This window comes from Ixodes scapularis, unplaced genomic scaffold (assembly GCF_016920785.2).
Source record: "Ixodes scapularis isolate PalLabHiFi unplaced genomic scaffold, ASM1692078v2 ptg001274l_1___fragment_1__unscaffolded, whole genome shotgun sequence".
Taxonomy (NCBI): domain Eukaryota; kingdom Metazoa; phylum Arthropoda; class Arachnida; order Ixodida; family Ixodidae; genus Ixodes; species Ixodes scapularis.
This window is the reverse complement of record NW_024610129.1, coordinates 1,515,137-1,526,508: the sequence shown is the minus strand read 5'-3', so window position 1 is coordinate 1,526,508 and position 11,372 is coordinate 1,515,137. Positions and strand designations below refer to the sequence as shown.

The 11,372-nt window shown below is 52.7% G+C and overlaps 1 pseudogene; it reads right to left on the bottom strand.

The window, feature by feature from the left end:
* Positions 1–3,760: 3,760 nt before the first annotated feature.
* On the bottom strand, positions 3,761–6,017 carry LOC120841060 (annotated as a pseudogene).
* Between the last annotated feature and the right edge of the window lie 5,355 nt (positions 6,018–11,372).

Genomic DNA, 11,372 nt, shown 5'->3' with positions numbered 1-11,372 from the left:
AGCACCTCGAGCACGTTCGCGACTTGTCCGAGTGGTTTTTGGCCTGCGCCGTCCTCCTCGAACACCTCCGCTAGTGATGCGCTATTTGAACCCCACTTGTGGAGTCTCATACCGGCCTGCCTAAACACCTCGTTCGCCTCGGCGTACAACTTCTTAGCCTCGTCTTCGTTGCTCGCTCCGGTCAACAGATCATCAACATACGCGGACTTGCTTAATTGTTCGGCCGTTGTTGGGTATGTGTTCTCCATCGCCGCGAAATGGTGCCGCAAGGTAGCCGCCAAAAGGAACGGGCTCGACGTTGCACCGAAAGTCACCCTCGTCATTCGCCAGGTCTCTACCTCTGGTACCGGTTGATTTTGGATCGGCGGTTCCTTGTACCAGAGGAACCGCAGTGCGTCACGATCCTCAGCCTTGACTCCGATCTGCAGGAAAGCCTTCTCCACATCCGCCACTAACGCTACTCGGTGCGTCCTAAACCTCAGAAGTAGGGCGACGAGATCTGGATTCATGTTCGGTCCACTCTCCAAGTTTTCGTTCAGGGATTTACAGTTTGCGCCGTGAGAGGAAGCGTCAAACACAATCCTAAGTTTGGTGGTGCTGCTGTTCTCGCGGAGAACAGCCTGGTGGGGCATGTAATACACCCTTGCTGCACCTTCGTTCTGTGTTTCTTCATCGACCCTCTCCGCCATGTCGTTGACTTGGTATTGCCGAATTGCTTCGTCATACTTCTGTAGAAGATCGGGATTTTTAGTCAACTTCTTACGTAGATTCTCCAACCTCCTTCTTGCCACCTCCATGTTGTCTGCCAGCCTTACGTCCGATTTCCATGGAAGGCTTACTTCGTATCTAACGGCGGTCTTCGTAATGTTGTCTTCGAACTCTCGTCTCACGGCGCTGTCCGAGGGATCCTCTACTGGCGGGTCGGTAACTCCCACGCTTTCTAGCTCCCAGAAATGTCGGAGAACCGATGTGGCTTCTAGATCCTGCAGCGTTGCTATTAGCACGGTCGCCTGGGAGCAACTCACGATGGTCGATTCCGAGCCTGTCCGTCCCTGGACCGCCCAACCGAATGCAGTTTCTACTGCAGTCAGGCATCCGCTCAGTCTATGAATTCTTCCTGTGATGCACCCCCAGTAGTGGTCTGATCCCAGCAGTATGTCGACGCCGCGTTGTTCCAGTCCGGTCATGTTGTCTCCCACGGGACAGCGAAGTTCCTCTAATGTTGCCACGATGGCTTCATCTGGGCTCGGAAGGTCCTGCTCACATATGGTAGGTGTCTCGAGAGCGTCGATGTCTTATCTTTTGTTGTAGAGTTGGTCTCGCAAAGTTACTTGAACCCTGCGAAACGTACGTTCAGTGCTTTTGCCCCCGAACACGCCTATTGTGAGGATCTCTGTCCCGAGCAATTTGCAGTCCAGTCGCTGAGACAGTTCTTCAGTTATGAAGGAGCGCTGACTGCCGCTGTCGAAGATAATACGGGCAAGCTTCCTTCTGTTTGTACATTCTGCCCACGCAGTAACCGTTTGTAGGAGCACTGCCGGCTTGCGGTTCCTACCACGTACATGCATAGCGACCGGTGTCGGTTCCTTCGGTTCCGTCTCATTCGATCTGGTGGACGTTTTTCCCGGCGCGTAATTCGGGTCGCACATGGTGGACGCGTGCCTGCCTTGACATTTGCCACAGCTGGGTGCTCCTCGACATAATCTTGCCGTGTGATTGGCCTTCGTGCAGCGGAAGCACCTCCGGTCTGCTTGCAACCTACGCTTCTTCTCCACTAGCTCGATTCTTGCGTTACATTCCGGTGTTCCGTGCGCTTTTGACTTGCAAAGGAAGCACTCTAAGCCGTCCACGCTGCCGTGCAATGCCGCCGCGGTGGAACTGCGAGTCTGAGCGTTGATCGTTGACCTCTTCACAGAGCCATGCGTCAGAGAAGAAGGTCTGGGCTTACCGACGACGTCTTCCAGCTGGTGTTTTGATGTCCTTTCGCGGCTCTCCACCTCGATGCGTAGAAAGTCGAGGAGAAACCGCAGAGCCCTCAGATGTACTTGCTGTGGGGCGGATTCCAAACTGGCGTCTGTCATTGATGCCCTTGCGGCGTTGGCATTCCCGGTCTCCTCCGCCGACATCTTCCGGTTGAAATCGAGAGTGATATCTCTCGGTAGCACTCGCAAAAGAACTGTGTAGAGCATAGCTCCATACGCCTCTTCGCCCACCCCTAACGCTCTAAGGCCTCTGATGTGCGCCTGTAGAGTGTCGTATAAACGCCGTAGGGCTCGGGTGTTCCGTTGTGGTGGCACTGGCTGTATGTCCATGAGACCTTCCATGTGGTCCTGGATAAGCGTCTCTTGCTTCCCGAACCGCTGCTGCAGGAGCTCGATGGCGTCCGCGTAACACTCAGCGGTCGGCTGCAATCCACCGATGGCGGCTGCTCCATCGCCGGTCAGCGCTGATCGCAGATAGTTGAACTTTTCTGATGGCGTGAGTTCCGGATTTTGATGAATGGCGGTATCGAATTGCTGCCAGAAGGGTTGCCAGTCCTTTAGGTGCCCGTTGAATTGGATTAGTTTTAATTTTGGGAGTTTGATTTTTTATGTCACCGAGTATCCTCCGTTCCGATCTCCGCTCGATGGTCCCCTTGCTGGGTGGCTGCCCTCCACGCTCTTCATCTTTTGTTTAAGTTTGGTGAGGTACGTGACGATCTTGTCCGAATACTCGATCGCATGACTGAACTCTGCTTCTGCATCTTGTCCCGTGATCAGAGGTTCGATCGCCGCGTCCACGTCCTTCAGTTGGTCGCGGGCCAGATGAATACGCTCGATTAGAACCTCGAGGTCGTTGACGCTTGGCGTAGCTAGGAGTAGTAACGCGTCGGCCTCACCAGTCAGTCGTGTCACTTGCATCCGATGCGTCTTCCGTTTTTTCTTGAGGACGTCCATGATCGTCGATCGTTCTGGCTTGGCTTGTTGAAAAGTTGCTGTAAACCACCAGGTTCCCTTCGTTCAGTCGTTCCTCCCGGGTTTCGGCACCAATGTAGGAACCTCTGGCAGTCGTCGATGGTTACATTCAAGCAAACTTTTATTTACATTATCTACAAGCTGCAAGCGATGCGATCTGACGTGTCGTTCCCAACCGTTCCAAACACGAGCCTCGTCTCGCGCCCAGGCCACGCGCTCCCCCGGCCGCCAGCTCCTTGCCACGCGCTCCCTTTTAAGACGTCTCCGGTCGATTTTCTCCTCGTCTTCGATGTCCTCGTGCCAGTGATATGGCTTATTACGAACCACTTAAACGCTCCAACACTCCTGTCACACTTCCAGACATTGCGTGCTGCTCCTGCCGACAAAAGGTGTGCTTGTGATATTGAGTGTCTCCAGTAGTAAAGAAATAGCAGAAATTTTATAGGCCATAAGAGATTTCAAACAAGAAGTGCAACCGAAAATACGATCCCCTTGTTTAAGTGTCGACGCCTGTGTAACTGCTAGGTGAATTTAAGGCGTCACTTCACGAAATAAAACACCTACGTACAGATGTTAACAGCCTTCAAGATGTCGTGGCGAGCTAACAAATGAAAAACACTGGCTAAGGGAGTAGCTATTCAACACTCGGAAAAAAGTCCAAAACCTTGATTGGCACAGCAGAAGGACCAACGCAGAGATAAAGCGGATTTCCAAAGGAAACAGCGCCCATGCGTTTCACAACATCTTGGCTTAAAACAGTGCGACAGGACAAGAGAGAGAGAAAATCACTTTAATTAGAGCACAGATTAAGTACCCAATATATCCTCCGCCTGAAGTGCCAGGGCGAGCTGATCTTCCAGTTGCCGCGACGCCAACCATGCACTCCAGGAGGGTGGTGGGGGGTTAGGAAGAAATGAGGTGGTGTAGGCGACCGGGCAATGAAGAAGACAATGTTCTTGATTGGCATAGGGAGCTGGGCAGTTGGGACAGGAAGGGTCTGATCGATAGCGGAAGAGGTAAAGGCGAGCAGGTGTGACGAGGGTGTTTGTCTGGATTTTACGGAGAATGTGGGTCTGCGCGACACTAAGCTGTGGATGTGGTCGAGGTAGAAGTTCATGAGATATACGGATCTGTTTGTAATGTAACTTGAGTGTTTTTTTGTACTCTGCTGCCTCGTCATTGGTCGGGGGGCTTAGCCAGGGGATTGCAGGTGCCCGGCTGTGAAATTCGCGGGCGAGCTGATGTACCAGCTCATTACCTGCTATCCCTGCATGACCAGGGACCCATCGAACCGTGACCGAGGATGAGGAGAGAGAGTGTAGGGCCATTTCAAGGTCCTCTCGAAGATCGGCAGGAATTTGTCTCTGTTGCAAGGAGCGTATAGCAGCCATAGAATCAGAGTAGACCGTGTAAGCGGACGTGCGCGGCAATTGGGAGAATGATATGATGGCATGGATAATGGGGACAAGTTCTAACGTGGTGATTGACGGGGGGTCGCTGTATGGACCGCACGTGTGAAGAATAGGTAAGGAATGTTTAGGTATGTAGATTGCGTACGCAGCCGTGCCGGTGTCCAAGATGGAAGCGTCGGTATAGGCTACCGTCTGTGTCTGAAATGGTGGATTATGATGCTAGGCCTGAGCATCTCTGCGACCGTCGTCCAGGCCCGGAGCCATGCGGCGGGGCAGAAGAGCGAAACGCAGATTAGAGGGCAAAGGCGAAGCGGGTAAGTGCAAGTAAAAATCAATTGGTGAGAGTCCAGCTTGTTCTAGGATCCAGCGCCCTTGATGTGACCCCGAGAGGCGGGCTAGCTGTCGGTCACGATGGAGGTGTAGGAGTGAGGAGAGGGGAAGGAATAGGCCGGTCTCGTAGAGTCTTTGCGTTGAGGTATGGATTGGAAGGTTAAGGGAGGCCTTGTACAGAGTGCTTAATGCAGAGCTGAGTTTATTAAGTTGCTGTCGTGTGAGCGTGAAATATGGAACCGAATAAAGAATTTTACTAAGAGCCAATGCCTGAACCAATTGACTCGCTTGTTTTTCATTGAGGCCCGCACGTCTTTGCACGACTCTGCGGACAAGATGTGTTACCGAGTGGCACGTGTTTATCGCCGGAGTGATGTTAGCCTGATTTGATCGATCGTGGAGATGGATGCCGAGGACCTTGCATAAAGATACTCGCGGGATGGTCTGATGGTCTAAATAGAGAGAAATGAGATGGTTTACAGAGCGCTGATACTGGGTTTGAGACAGCAGGAGTAATTCCGATTTTTCTGGGGCCGGTTTCAGCCCTGCTTGGGTTAGGAACGCAGTTATGGTGTCTAGACCTTTCTGAAGAGTAGATTCAACTTCCCCTGGTGATCCGTGAGTGCACCAGAGGGTGAGGTCATCAGCATAAAATATGTGGGAAAGGTGGGGTATCTGCTGCAGGCAGCGAGCTAGCTGGGCCATACCCAGATTGAAAAGAATAGGGGAGAGGACAGCCCCTTGAGGTGTACCTCGTGTGAGTGAGAGTGGTTGGGACAACTCGCCCCCTATACGAAAGCATGCAGTGCGGTCCTTAAGGAAGTTTTGGATGTAGGTATACAAATTTTGTCCGCATTCTGTTTCTCGAACTGAAGCGAGTATGTGATCATGACTTATGTTGTCAAATGCTTTGCGAACGTCTACTGTGACGAGCGCATGCACCTGACAGGAAGATGGGGAGAGGAATGTGTGCTGGAGTAAAAGGAATAGGTCTTGAGTGGAAACATGGGAACGAAAGCCGATTTGGGTGTGTGGCAGGAATGCAGTGGCTTCAAGATGTTCTTGAAAACGATCGAGGACCATCCGCTCCATCGTCTTGCCCACGCAAGAGGTTAAGGAAATGGGACGGAGGTTATTAAGTGATGGGGGTTTTCCAGGTTTGGGGATCATGATAATAGTAGAAGATTTCCATTCCTTTGGGTATGTACCCTCCGACCAATGTTCATTTATGTAGGTCAGGAGCTGTTTTTTATTCGCTTCTGGAAGGTTACGGAGGAGGCAGTACGTGATGGTATCTTCTCCTGGGGCTGATTTTCGTGAGTTTTTTGCTAGGGCCAAGTCTAAGTCTGCTAGTGTGAAAGGGCTGTCTAAAGTCGGGTTTTCAGGGCCCGAGTAGGAGGGGTAGTTTGATGTCAATGCTGGAGGGATGTATAGGTTCTGTAAGGCTTGGATAAGGTCTGTGCTACCTTGTAAAGCTAAGTGTTTGTCTAGCGTGGGAGCGGGAGGTGGCTGAGGCCCTAGAAGTGAACGGAGGAGATGCCATGCGGTCTTTTGGTGGAGGGTACCGTTTATCTGATCACATACTCTGTTCCAGTTCGAGATGTCGAGAGTGCTGCAGTGTGTAGTAATGTCTGCATCTAGGTGTTGTAAACGTTCTCGGAGTTGTTGATTGTGGGGTTGCTGGCTAATGCATCTTAAGATACGCTTACGACGTCTCCAGAGGCGCACTAGATGCGGGTCTGGCCGTATCGCCGGGGCTGTGGTGTTTTCTATTTTTGTGGCTTGTGTTCGGGCTTGTTTGATGGCGCATATCCAGGTCTTGTAAGAGCCTGATTGCTGCCCGGGTGAAACAAGGATGCTGCGAAATTTATCCCAGTTTGTATTTTTGACTGATATTTTCCGTGAGCGGCTAGAGATGCTGAGTGATATTGAGAGAATGAAGTGGTCACTTAGAAGTCTCTCTTGAGTATGAACCCAGACACTCGAGTTTCTGCCGTGGTATAGTGAGAGATCTGGGGTGGTACAGTGTTGCTGGCGTGTGCCTTGTCGGGTTGGCATGTCGGGAGTATTTAAGACAGTGAACTGGCGCTGTGAAATGTACGATTGCAGAAGTCGCCCTGGGCGAAGTGTGGATAGGTAACCCCAGCTGACATTTGGGGCATTAAAATCACCGCCCAGGAGTACCTCGTAATTAGGTGTCAACTCTGCAGCAAAGTCGAAAAGTGATTTGAATAGGCGGTGCTCTGTGGGGGGATTATATAGGTTGAGGAAGCATATAGGTCTGTGTTTAGGGAAGGGATAGTAAGCACATGCCACTACATTTTGTCTGAGAGATGTAGGGATGATCAGTGGTTCATACTGGATATCCCGTCTTATGAATGTGGAAACTAAAGGGGCCTCGTTTGGATGGCCATGCAAAGCTCGGTATCCTGGTATGTAAACTGCATAGCGTGTCTCCTGGAGTAGTAGAATATGGGGAAGAGAATCTAGGGTAAGGAGCCATTGATGAAGGGGAGTGCGGTTTGTTTTGATGTTCCGGCAGTTCCACTGGATGACTTGGAACTGGGAATTTGCTACCATTATGAGGTCGTGACTGCGGAGGGGGCAGGAGGGTGTGCCCTTTGAAGGGAACAGGGGTGTTCACTGGCATAGCCTCCTCTATACGGAGAAAGCCTGGCACATCGACGACGGAGCCATGGAGCGCGCGGCCGCAGGAAAAAGGAGAGGAGGAGCGCGCCGAACGGTGACCAATATGGTAGCGCAGAGCAGAAAGAGCAGACCTAGACAGCGAGGGCTTGGGTCATGAGCGGCCGCTCCCCGAACCACGCTTGTTTTTGTGTTTTCGTCACCGTCGTTTTCGTGCTCCGGGAGAAACGGGCGCGGCGATTCGAAAGGGCGCAGGGAGAAACGGGAAAGGGTGGACGTTGAGTTTCTCCTCTCCACGATAGCGACAAGAAAAGAGAGAGAGAAAAAAAAAAGATTGTTTCTGCGTTTGGCCGCTCGCTCTTTTGTGGCGCTAGCGGACAAGGTTCTCTCCGCCCCCGTTTCTCCGCCGCTCCTTTCCCATTTACGGCGGCCGTCTTTTCACGCGACGCGCCAGGCTTTCTCCGTATAGAGGAGGCTATGTCACTGGATTCAGGAGAAAGGGGTCTTTTAAGAGATTGGGATGTTGCTTCCATGGGTATGGGTGATGCAGAGAGCATACCGACAGCTTTTTCGAGGGATGCTACCGCCTTTGTTAGTTCTTCAATGCGGGATACGAGAGGGTTTACTGTGCCTAATATGTTGGACACTAGTGTTTCGATGTTGGCTATACGTTCTGTGAGTTGGGCGATTTGTTCTTCACATGGGGTTAGTCGTTCTTTTAACATTATGAGTTCATGCTCCATGTGTCGTTGGTAGTTAGGAGAATCATAGACGGGGGGAGTAAGCGAAGTGAGTGCAGGTGAACGCTTGCAGGGAGAGGGAGTAAGTGATGGAGCAGGAGCACCTATCGATGGCGGTGATGGTGCTGGTTCTGTGAGGTTTGCTCGTGTGGTCTTCGGTTCTTGGGAGACTATGTCAGACTTTGGTTGAGATGTTGTTAGGTCGGCAGGGTGCAGAAGTGACCGTTGTTGTGGTAAGTCTTCAGTCTGGGATGACGGTGAACGTGGAGTCGTTGAGAAGCCCGCAGAGGCGTGCCCCCAGGTGGCCGTTGCAGGTAACATTCCCTTACGGGTTTGCGATTCTGTCGGTTTTTGCGCGTTGCGGAGTGATGCTTTCAGTTGCGCTTGTGCCTCTAGATGGTACTTGTTTAAGGATGGTGGTTGGTATGAGTTTGAGGAACTCAGCTCCGTCTTGTGTTGAGCCGCCGATTGCTTTTTGTTCGCAGTCTGCACGGGGTAAGCTGGGGGCTTTTGCATATTACGTGGAAGGGTTTTTCGGAGATGCACACGATGTTCGTATGCCGCTTTCATGCTGGCTTGATCTTTTTTGCGCTGGACCGGGCAAGTCGAGTCGAAGGAAGAGTGTTCACCCCCGCAGTGGTAGCACCGAGGGGAGCAAGCGTGAGAGGCTTGTTGGTGAGGTATTTGCGCGGCGCATGGGGGGCATCTCCAAAATGTTGGGCTCTCTGGGCAATTAAAGGTCCGGTGGCCGTACATACGGCACTTCTCACATCTCAGGGCACGTGGGCGGTGTGGGTGACACCGGTAGGTTGCCCGGCGAAAGAGGATGGTGCGGGGGACGTTGGCTCCTTCGAACGTGATAAGGACTGACTCAGTGTCCCCCATCATGCGTGCGGTGATAATGGTGGTTTGAAAGCTTTCAAGAGAGTGCATGAGGTCATTGGTTGTGAGTCCCGCTTCTACACCGTGGATGACCCCTTTGCAGGAATTTATCGGGGCGGCTAGGTAGGGGCTGATTTCATGGAGCGGATTCCTGACACGAATGCGTTTAGTTTGGCTGAGGCGACGTGCTGAACTTTCAAAGGCGGTTTTAAGGAGTATGACTCTTTGTTGGAGGCGGACGTCGATATTTACCTCTTCACTAGCGTGAGGTGGCAGGGAGGCTGCGGCCAGGAAGAAAGGGCGGAGATCGTACCGTTTGATGTCTTGGAGTTGCAGGCTATGCGGAATTGGCACCACCACCGTATGGAGCTCATTTACCTGGCGCGGCAGGGTGCGTTGGTTCCTGGACTTGCGGGGCGTGATCCACCCCTCGTTCGGGTCTTCTGCCTGGTGAAATTCGTCGGAGTAGTGCATCGACTCGGTGTCGAAGGTAGCTTCAGCAGCCGACGTGCCTACACATGTTGAGGCCGCCGGTTCCAGTTCGGTGGCATCCATTGCTGGGCGGGTGTCTGAAGTCAGGCGTCAGGCGCTGACGACGCAAGGCTTAACGGGGCTACCGAAGCCTTGGAACTGTAGATCGCTGGTAATCCGAAAAATTAAGACATACAACCGATGATATGATGTGAAACGGGAACTGGAAGCCTCGAAACCACGGTCTGCACGAATATTTCAATAGGTGAAACTCGAAAGCCAGGTGTCGGGGCTAAATATTCGGAACACGAAATGAGAGCAAGACGCCAGGCTGTCGTCGTCTTCTTCCCCCCGACAGGACAAAGACAAAATAAAGACGAGACAGACGACAGTGCTATCAACTGAAAGTTTATTTCCACCGCTCCCTGTATATATACACATGACCAACAGCCAAATAAACAGTGTTAAAAAAAATGAAAGCCGCTTACAACTCCCTGTAACGCCGAATTAGAGCGCAGCTCTTGAGGAGGAGGAGGGAAGGGCACGGGGGGGGGGGTAAACTAACCAGGGGGGGGGTCACGTGACCCCCAATGCCGATGATGTCATCACTGACGTCACTGATGACGTCATCCGTGACGATGACGATGCTGGTACCGATGACGTCATTAGTGACGTCACTGATGGCTTCACCAGTGATGATGACGATGACGATGAGAATGTCGGTGACGTCATCAGTGACGTCGCTGATGACGTCATCAGTGATGATGACGATGACGATGCGGATGCCGGTGACGACATCAGTGACGTCACTGATGACGTCATCAGTGATGATGACGATGACGATGCGGATGCCGGTGACGTCGTCTGTGATGATGACGATGACGATGTGGATGCCGGTGACGTCATCAGTGATGATGACGATGACAATGTGGATGCCGGTGACGTCATCAGTGATGATGACGATGACGATGTGGATGCCGGTGACATCAGTGATGATGACGATGACGATGGGGATGCCGGTGACGTCATCAGTGATGATGACGATGACGATGCGGATGCCGGTGACGTCATCAGTGATGATGACGATGACGATGTGGATGCCGGTGACGTCATCAGTGATGATGACGATGACGATGTGGATGCCGGTGACGTCATCAGTGATGATGACGATGACGATGGGGATGCCGGTGACGTCATCAGTGATGATGACGATGACGATGTGGATGCCGGTGACGTCATCAGTAATGATGACGATGACGATGCGGATGCCGGTGACGTCATCAGTGATGATGACGATGACGATGTGGATGCCGGTGACGTCATCAGTGATGATGACGATGACGATGTGGATGCTGGTGACGTCATCAGTGATGATGACGATGACGATGTGGATGCCGGTGACGTCATCAGTGACGATGACGTCATCGGGGGGTCACGCGACATCGGCGGGGGTCACGTGACCTCGGGGGGTCACGTGACCTCGAGGAGGGGGTCACGTGACCTCAGGGGAGTCACGTGACCTCGGGGGGGTCACGTGACCCCCCACGAGGTCACGTGACCCCGGTGGGGGCGCTCGCGCGGTGCATTATGGTACATTTCCCATGATGCACCGCGCGGTTACGCCGATGGCGACGCCGACGGCGACGGCGACGGCGACGGCGACGCCGCTCAAGCCGGAAACGGGCCCCTAAGAGCTGCGCTCTAAAAGTGAAAGCCGTTTACAACTCCGTGTAACGCCGAATTAGAGCGCAGCTCTTGAGGAGGAGGAGGGAAGGGTACTGGGGGGGGGGGGGGTCAAGTGACCTTGGGTGGGGGTCACGTGACCTAGAGGGGTCACGTGACGATGACGATGTCGATGACGTCATCAGTAACGATGACGATGCGGATACCGATGACGTCATCAGTGACGTCACTGATGACGTCATCAGTGATGATGA